Here is a 6,215-nt window from a genome sequence, read left to right on the forward strand (position 1 = left end):
GGGGGGGGTCTTTTATAGGTACCGAATGGTAATCGGTCACAATAATATTATAATATTTATACAGGTAAAATCGTGGCTGAAGGAAGTGGGACGAAAACGGGTAAAGTAAAACGGTGACTGAAGAAACTGGGACGAAAACGGGTAGTGAAACGAAGATGAAGGACAAATACGGGTGAACCGGTTACAGTAGTAACCCTACCCTCTGAACTCGCATCAGTTTATCATCTGGATCCTCCACGTTTTCTGTTGACTTATTTTGTCTGTGTCACTATCTGACTATCCCATTAAATTGTTCCAGTGCAGGGTGGGAGTAGTACTGACGTAAATTTCAAAGCATGTTTTCATTTCCTAAGTTCGAAGAGTTGGGTCTGATATCATAAAGTAAAAAGACATGAATGGATTCCTGCCACTACTATTATCGAGAAAGATTTTGTACTCTTGAAAATGTTTCTTCTTTTCTTTTAAAGTGTAAGTATATAATGGGTTTTTACGCCCTTATCAACGTTTACAGGTTAGCCAAATGGGTTGATAGTCTTGGAAACTCCACAAAACGACCCCAGTACAAGAACGCCTAGTCTAGGATTTGAATCAGGGCCATCTGCTCTGTAGTCAAGCATGATATCAACCGTGCAAATGGAGAGCCCACTTTATCTTGTTAAAGAACAAACAGAAGAAGAATCCATGTTGAAAAGAGACCAAAAAAAAAAAAATGCAAGCCCTAATTTGTCACAGCTCAAAATGACCTTAAATGCGTCATTCAGATAGCTTCACCCTTGCGGAAAATACAAGATAGTTTCAGTTTCAGGTACAAAACGAAGCGTACTGAACGGAACTGCGTTGTTTTCGCGTTGTTGCAGTAGTTTTGCTTATCAAACGTGTTTTTTTTCCCCCGTTGCGTTTTGAAAGACACGTCAAAGTGTCATGTAGACATGTCATCTACTTTGTTATTATAGACTTCCATACCATAACTTATTTTTTCTACCTCCCAAACCACACACACACTCACACAAACTTAAAATCCCCAAACACACGTAATATGCGGGCGTTTGCGAGCGCAAATACACAAACGCACACAAACATAAACACCCACACACACACACACGCGCGCACACACACACAGACGCATGCACGCACGGCGAGCGCCCGCGCAAGTACATCACACTTTCAGGACCTGCACAGAGGCAGCTGATGGCGGTTAATAATACATCATGTACATAATGTAGGCCTACTTCAGTTGAAGCCTTTGTCCAACGACTCGGTATCTTCCCCAGGAAGCTACAATATGTACTGGGGGAGCGTCCTGGACGAAAACAACAATGAGCCGGTTCTCACAGTTACAGTTACAGAAGGATGACACCAGTCTTGAGACGCGATCAATGTGACACGCTGGCGGAGTCCTCATTTAATGTTAGCTCAACTCTAAAAATGCGAGACGCAAGAACACGGGGAGATGAGCACAGACACAAACGGTTTAATTCAAGGAACAAATAATAGGCAGTTGCAACAGACGTCGTGCGAAAAGAAGCCAGACCGCAGGCAATAATTACTCCCCCGGCTTCGATTTGTTCGTCACGCAATAGTGCTGACTCAGCAACAATTAAAGATTCTTAAACACCATCGTAACGTATTGTTATAGGGACGGAACATCACAGTTAGATCCAAAAAGGACACCTTCCTCACCCCCAGAGCAAACAAGTTTTATAATGATCTATCAAACAATCTCTTTCTTCTCCTTTACAACCTCCTCTGCCTCTTCTTTTTGAAGGAGCATCTGATTTTTATTTCAAAGTGGCTTTTCGGACTCGAGTCTGAATAGCCTTCCGTGGCTATTTGGACACACACTTCAATACTGTAGAAGGATTGTTGCTTGGCAAACACTATCAGAATGTGTATTGTTTTGTCCTGATTTTATTTGAACATCTTGTAAAGTATGCTGTTGGAAAAGCTTTTTCCTTAAGACCACTGTTACTTTGAATGACTGACTTTTTGTTCCCTTTGGAAGGGTTTTAACTTTTCTTTTCTTAGTTTCTAACTGGAGTTTCAACAGATCAATGATTTTGTCTTTTTCGTCACATAAAGCAGGTTCAGACTACCTATTGATAATTATAATACTTTGTTGTTTCGAAACTTTGGTTTTCAATTTTGTATTTCACTGCTTTGAGCTCAGATTGCTTTCCCTGTTTGCCTTTGTCGTGTTACATTTCAGATTTTTCAACTGTTGTTCACTTTTGACGTCACAAATACTTTTCTTAATTTGTGTCGAAAATTTTGGCCAGATCGTAGAAACTGAGCAAGGCCAAGGTCGAATTATCTGTCTGCTTCCCATCCAGTAGATATACACCCGGTGATTGAGAACGCGCATATATGAGTTTGAGTCCAAATAGCCACGGGAGGCTATTCAGATTCGAGTCCTAATAGCCGTGGTCTTTCTATTTTCGCAGGTAGGCTACATGTAGCTGTCTTTCCAGATCAAGAACATTCATTTTAAAAAATACCAATTTTCTCGTCGGTCAAGACCTTTTCTTCTCCCTGACACGACTGATGTAGCAGTCGAGGCTATTATTTCAGTACATTTTTCAGCTCACTGAAGTGAAAGGGACAATAATATCAATGATGCATGGCTATTTATATACAGTTGAACCAGCTCTAATGGTCACCTGGATAAGACAATCATCGAAACAAATGGTCACTTCCCTATTCCTCGCGATATTTTTTACCTTATATAAATAATAACAACACTCCATGACAGTCATCCATCTAAGGCAGCTACTTTTCTCCTTGATGATGGGTAATGGGTGGCTCTCTCAGACAGTTTCGACCATACATTGTATCTGCTTAATATTATCAACAATAGGGCCTACAACTTTGATACAACCATCATACGTGACTTACTTACTGCTCATAGAACTGAAAACAAAGTCCATGCATCACAAAGCTGCACAACTTATATGATTATATCATGAAGAGCTTTTAATTTGCCGCCCGAAAAGAAAGAAGATACCTCTAACCTAGAGCTAACAAAGTCCTACAGGGCCTTTATTTATAGCAATAAACTATTTATTACAGCATTCTGAGACAGTAAATTTTGCACCTCATAGCCTCATAACATCAAAGATTTTTTAGAGCATAAATAACCTTTAACTTTAGGAAAACTTTTCTGACCCTCTAAGTAAGTTGTTCATTATAAATAGACATAGGATGTTTTTCCATAGCCAATGACTAACTTCTTTTCCACTTATTAGTGAGAGAATGGAATTAAAATAAACAGTATAGTCAGTATCATTTTACAAACATTTTCTCTGACATGCATTTTATGGATAATTTTAAATCGCTTGCTCCCTCTTTAAATCACTTTTCGACTCATCATAATTACATATGTTAAATTTCAACATATGCAAAGAGACCCTCGCACTTTGCATCAGAATACAGCATTATTTTTATATATATATAATATACTACACTCATGAGCATTAAAATAGTGTTACAAATTTGATTCACTCACTCCTGTAGGCCTACTTTTAAAAAAACACGTTTTTTTACAAATTAAATGACTTCCAGCAACTTTAAAACGTTAACGTACACAGTTCACTGAAACCGGAAAGCCGTAAGATTTTCCAAACTGCAATTTAATCAACAAGGTGCATTCAGACTGGATCGTCGTATATAGTCCTAATACTTTTGTTATAAGTAGGCCTATCAAAATACTGAAACTGATAATTCATCCCTTCTGTTCATTATGACTTCGGTTTCCTAGCGTGAGTCATAAAGTTATCTTACACACCAGATACAATTTTAAATTATTTAATAACAGTATTAACAGTAGGAAGCCAAAGATAATGGAACTACCCTCAGGGAATAAGAAGGCCTTTTACAACAAAAGGTGGAGTCTGTTATTTGAATACTTTTTTTCCGGTGAACTCGTCACCCGTTTTTCAGCGGTGACGACTTCACTGGTTTCCCTTCAGTCGATATCTGCAGGACCACCAGATTCTCTATGTTAAGCCATGATTTCTGTATAGTCTAGACAGAGAGATTGCTTATCAAATCAAAAGGCAAAGAAAAAAAATCAAGCATATTAAAATGATTATGTATGGTAAATTTTTACTTTCACTCCCGCACACGGATGCACTGCTTCGGGGGTCAAACTGCAGTACTGAGTACTATTTGCTGTAGATTACACATAAAGCCACTAAAACTGTTGCAAATCAATTATTTTCAAGAAAATTTCAAATGTAACTATGTAAAATATCAAAGTATGGGTTAAAACAGTGTAACCCCCCAGATTTCTTTTACCAAAGTGGGGCAGGCCCCCCCCAGCCCTGGAACCCCCCCGATCGGTCGAAAGCAACGTCTGTCTCTATTAAGAACAATCAGAAATTTCAAAAACTATTAATTTGAGATGGAAATGAAGTTGATATTCGTGTCTAGATTAGTAGAAAATGGACAACAATGTGAGACGGCAGGGAAAGTAAAAAAAAATACAGATTATATAGCCTATTTTCTTTCGGTTTACACCGTTCTCGGATTAACAGTCGAGTGCACTCCTCGGTATGCTACAATGAAAATATGATCCTTCACTTAAAAATAAAAAAGTTCAGTACACTTCATTTATTTAATAAAGGTCCTAAGTTTGTCCAAAAAATTTTTTGCTTGCACTACTAACACCAACAGTGGCACTGCTACTGATAACATGCAAAAATCTTGAACTAGCCTGATAGATTCTAGAATGTAGATCTAGGCCTAGATCTACATCAATATTATAATATTACAGAGTATTTTTAAAGACCTTACCTTCAAAATCAAGAAATTGGAGTTCTCCAACAACCTTCTGGAATCGTTTCAAATAATATCAGGCCGGAGTGCTGCTTAGAGGCAGAGGCTCGTTTGGTTAAGACAAGGTGATGTTTGCCTTGATGATGCCGTCCGCGTTTGTCTGCTCGATGTTGAATTTAGATTTGCCACATCAGGAAAACACACTCGAGTTCACCACTGCTAAACTTGACTCCCCCTCAGTCACCACCTACCCGCCACATGTGAGGAATGAATGGAGCAGATAACGCGTACAGGTGTTTAAATACAACACTGAAGTGGACCAGAGTTCCCGAAGGATGATAACACTCGACCCGGCTTCTACCGAGAGCCCACTGTTACGTTCTAGATCAGTCACCTCACTAGCGGTTCTCAAAGAACAACATATCCCACAATGCAACTGTATGACCTCGCTCGCTGTCTGAGCAGCCCGCCAAGGTCAAACAGTAAAGCATTATAAAGTGGCTCTCTGATATTATACAAACGTTTTACACTGCTTATTTCAACTGGTTCTGCTAAAACAAATGAATAAATCTTGTATGTTAATTTTTCAGCTTCCAAAAAGAAAGTATAAATGCACAACGAGTCATATTTGGTGTGACATTGGTCTGCTAGTCTACGAAAGTGAAGGTCGGCCAGCAGTCACGTGACGTTTTCGAGGGAATCTGAGAAGTATGCCAAGTTGTAAATAAACAGTACCACGTGGGAATATACTATAAATAGCCCAGAATTCTCGAAACGGGACATAACTGCAATGGAAAACATAGTGTTGCTGTCCATTAAGAAGGGCAACAACAAAAAAAAGAAAGCAATGAATTACCGAGTGCACCTGAAAAGTGCTGCAGGCGATAACTATTTACTCTCTTTTTGTGAACACAAAATTATTTTTTGGTACTTCAGCAGACGCTCTTTGCCTCCGTGGCCTGGTATTTTCAAGACCAACTATTCCCTTGACACTTGACTTAGAGTGCGGAAAAATGGTTTAAAGATCACACATCCAATCCGTGCTTAGAAGGTGGTCTGAGAATGGCTAAACATTCGTTATAGCAAATGCCATGGGGATGTGACAAAAAGAATGTTTTCTTATTTTGCTTATGATCAGCTCGTGTTTGTGCGCGTGCGCCTCTGTGAGTGAAAGGAAAAAGAGTGAGAGAAGATTATACAAAGGCACGAAAATTTATGTAATCAGGTTAACATATTTAATAATAATAAATAATATTATTACAACATCATGTACTAAATTAGACGCTTACATTGTTAGTTAGCTTGTTTGTTTGGTTTTGGGGTTTTTTAATTTTTTTAAAAAAGTTCTATTATTTCGTTTGCTCTGATGAGGTCCGCGGGTTGAGCATGATTTTTTGTGTTTTTTGTTTCTTTCTTAATTTGTGTCGAAAATTTTGGCCAGA

At 38.6% G+C, this 6,215-nt stretch overlaps 1 protein-coding gene across 1 annotated transcript in view; it reads right to left on the minus strand.

Annotated features, from left to right (window-relative positions):
- LOC101852314 (glycogen-binding subunit 76A) overlaps positions 1-5,189 on the minus strand; it is a 23,432-nt gene extending 18,243 nt beyond the window's left edge. The window contains exon 1 of the mRNA XM_005095594.3: positions 4,792-5,189. The gene's annotated coding sequence lies outside the window, so the exon portion shown is untranslated. The remainder of the gene's footprint in view (positions 1-4,791) is intronic.
- Positions 5,190-6,215: the final 1,026 nt, after the last annotated feature.

Source organism: Aplysia californica, unplaced genomic scaffold (assembly GCF_000002075.1).
Source record: "Aplysia californica isolate F4 #8 unplaced genomic scaffold, AplCal3.0 scaffold00108, whole genome shotgun sequence".
NCBI lineage: Eukaryota > Metazoa > Mollusca > Gastropoda > Aplysiida > Aplysiidae > Aplysia > Aplysia californica.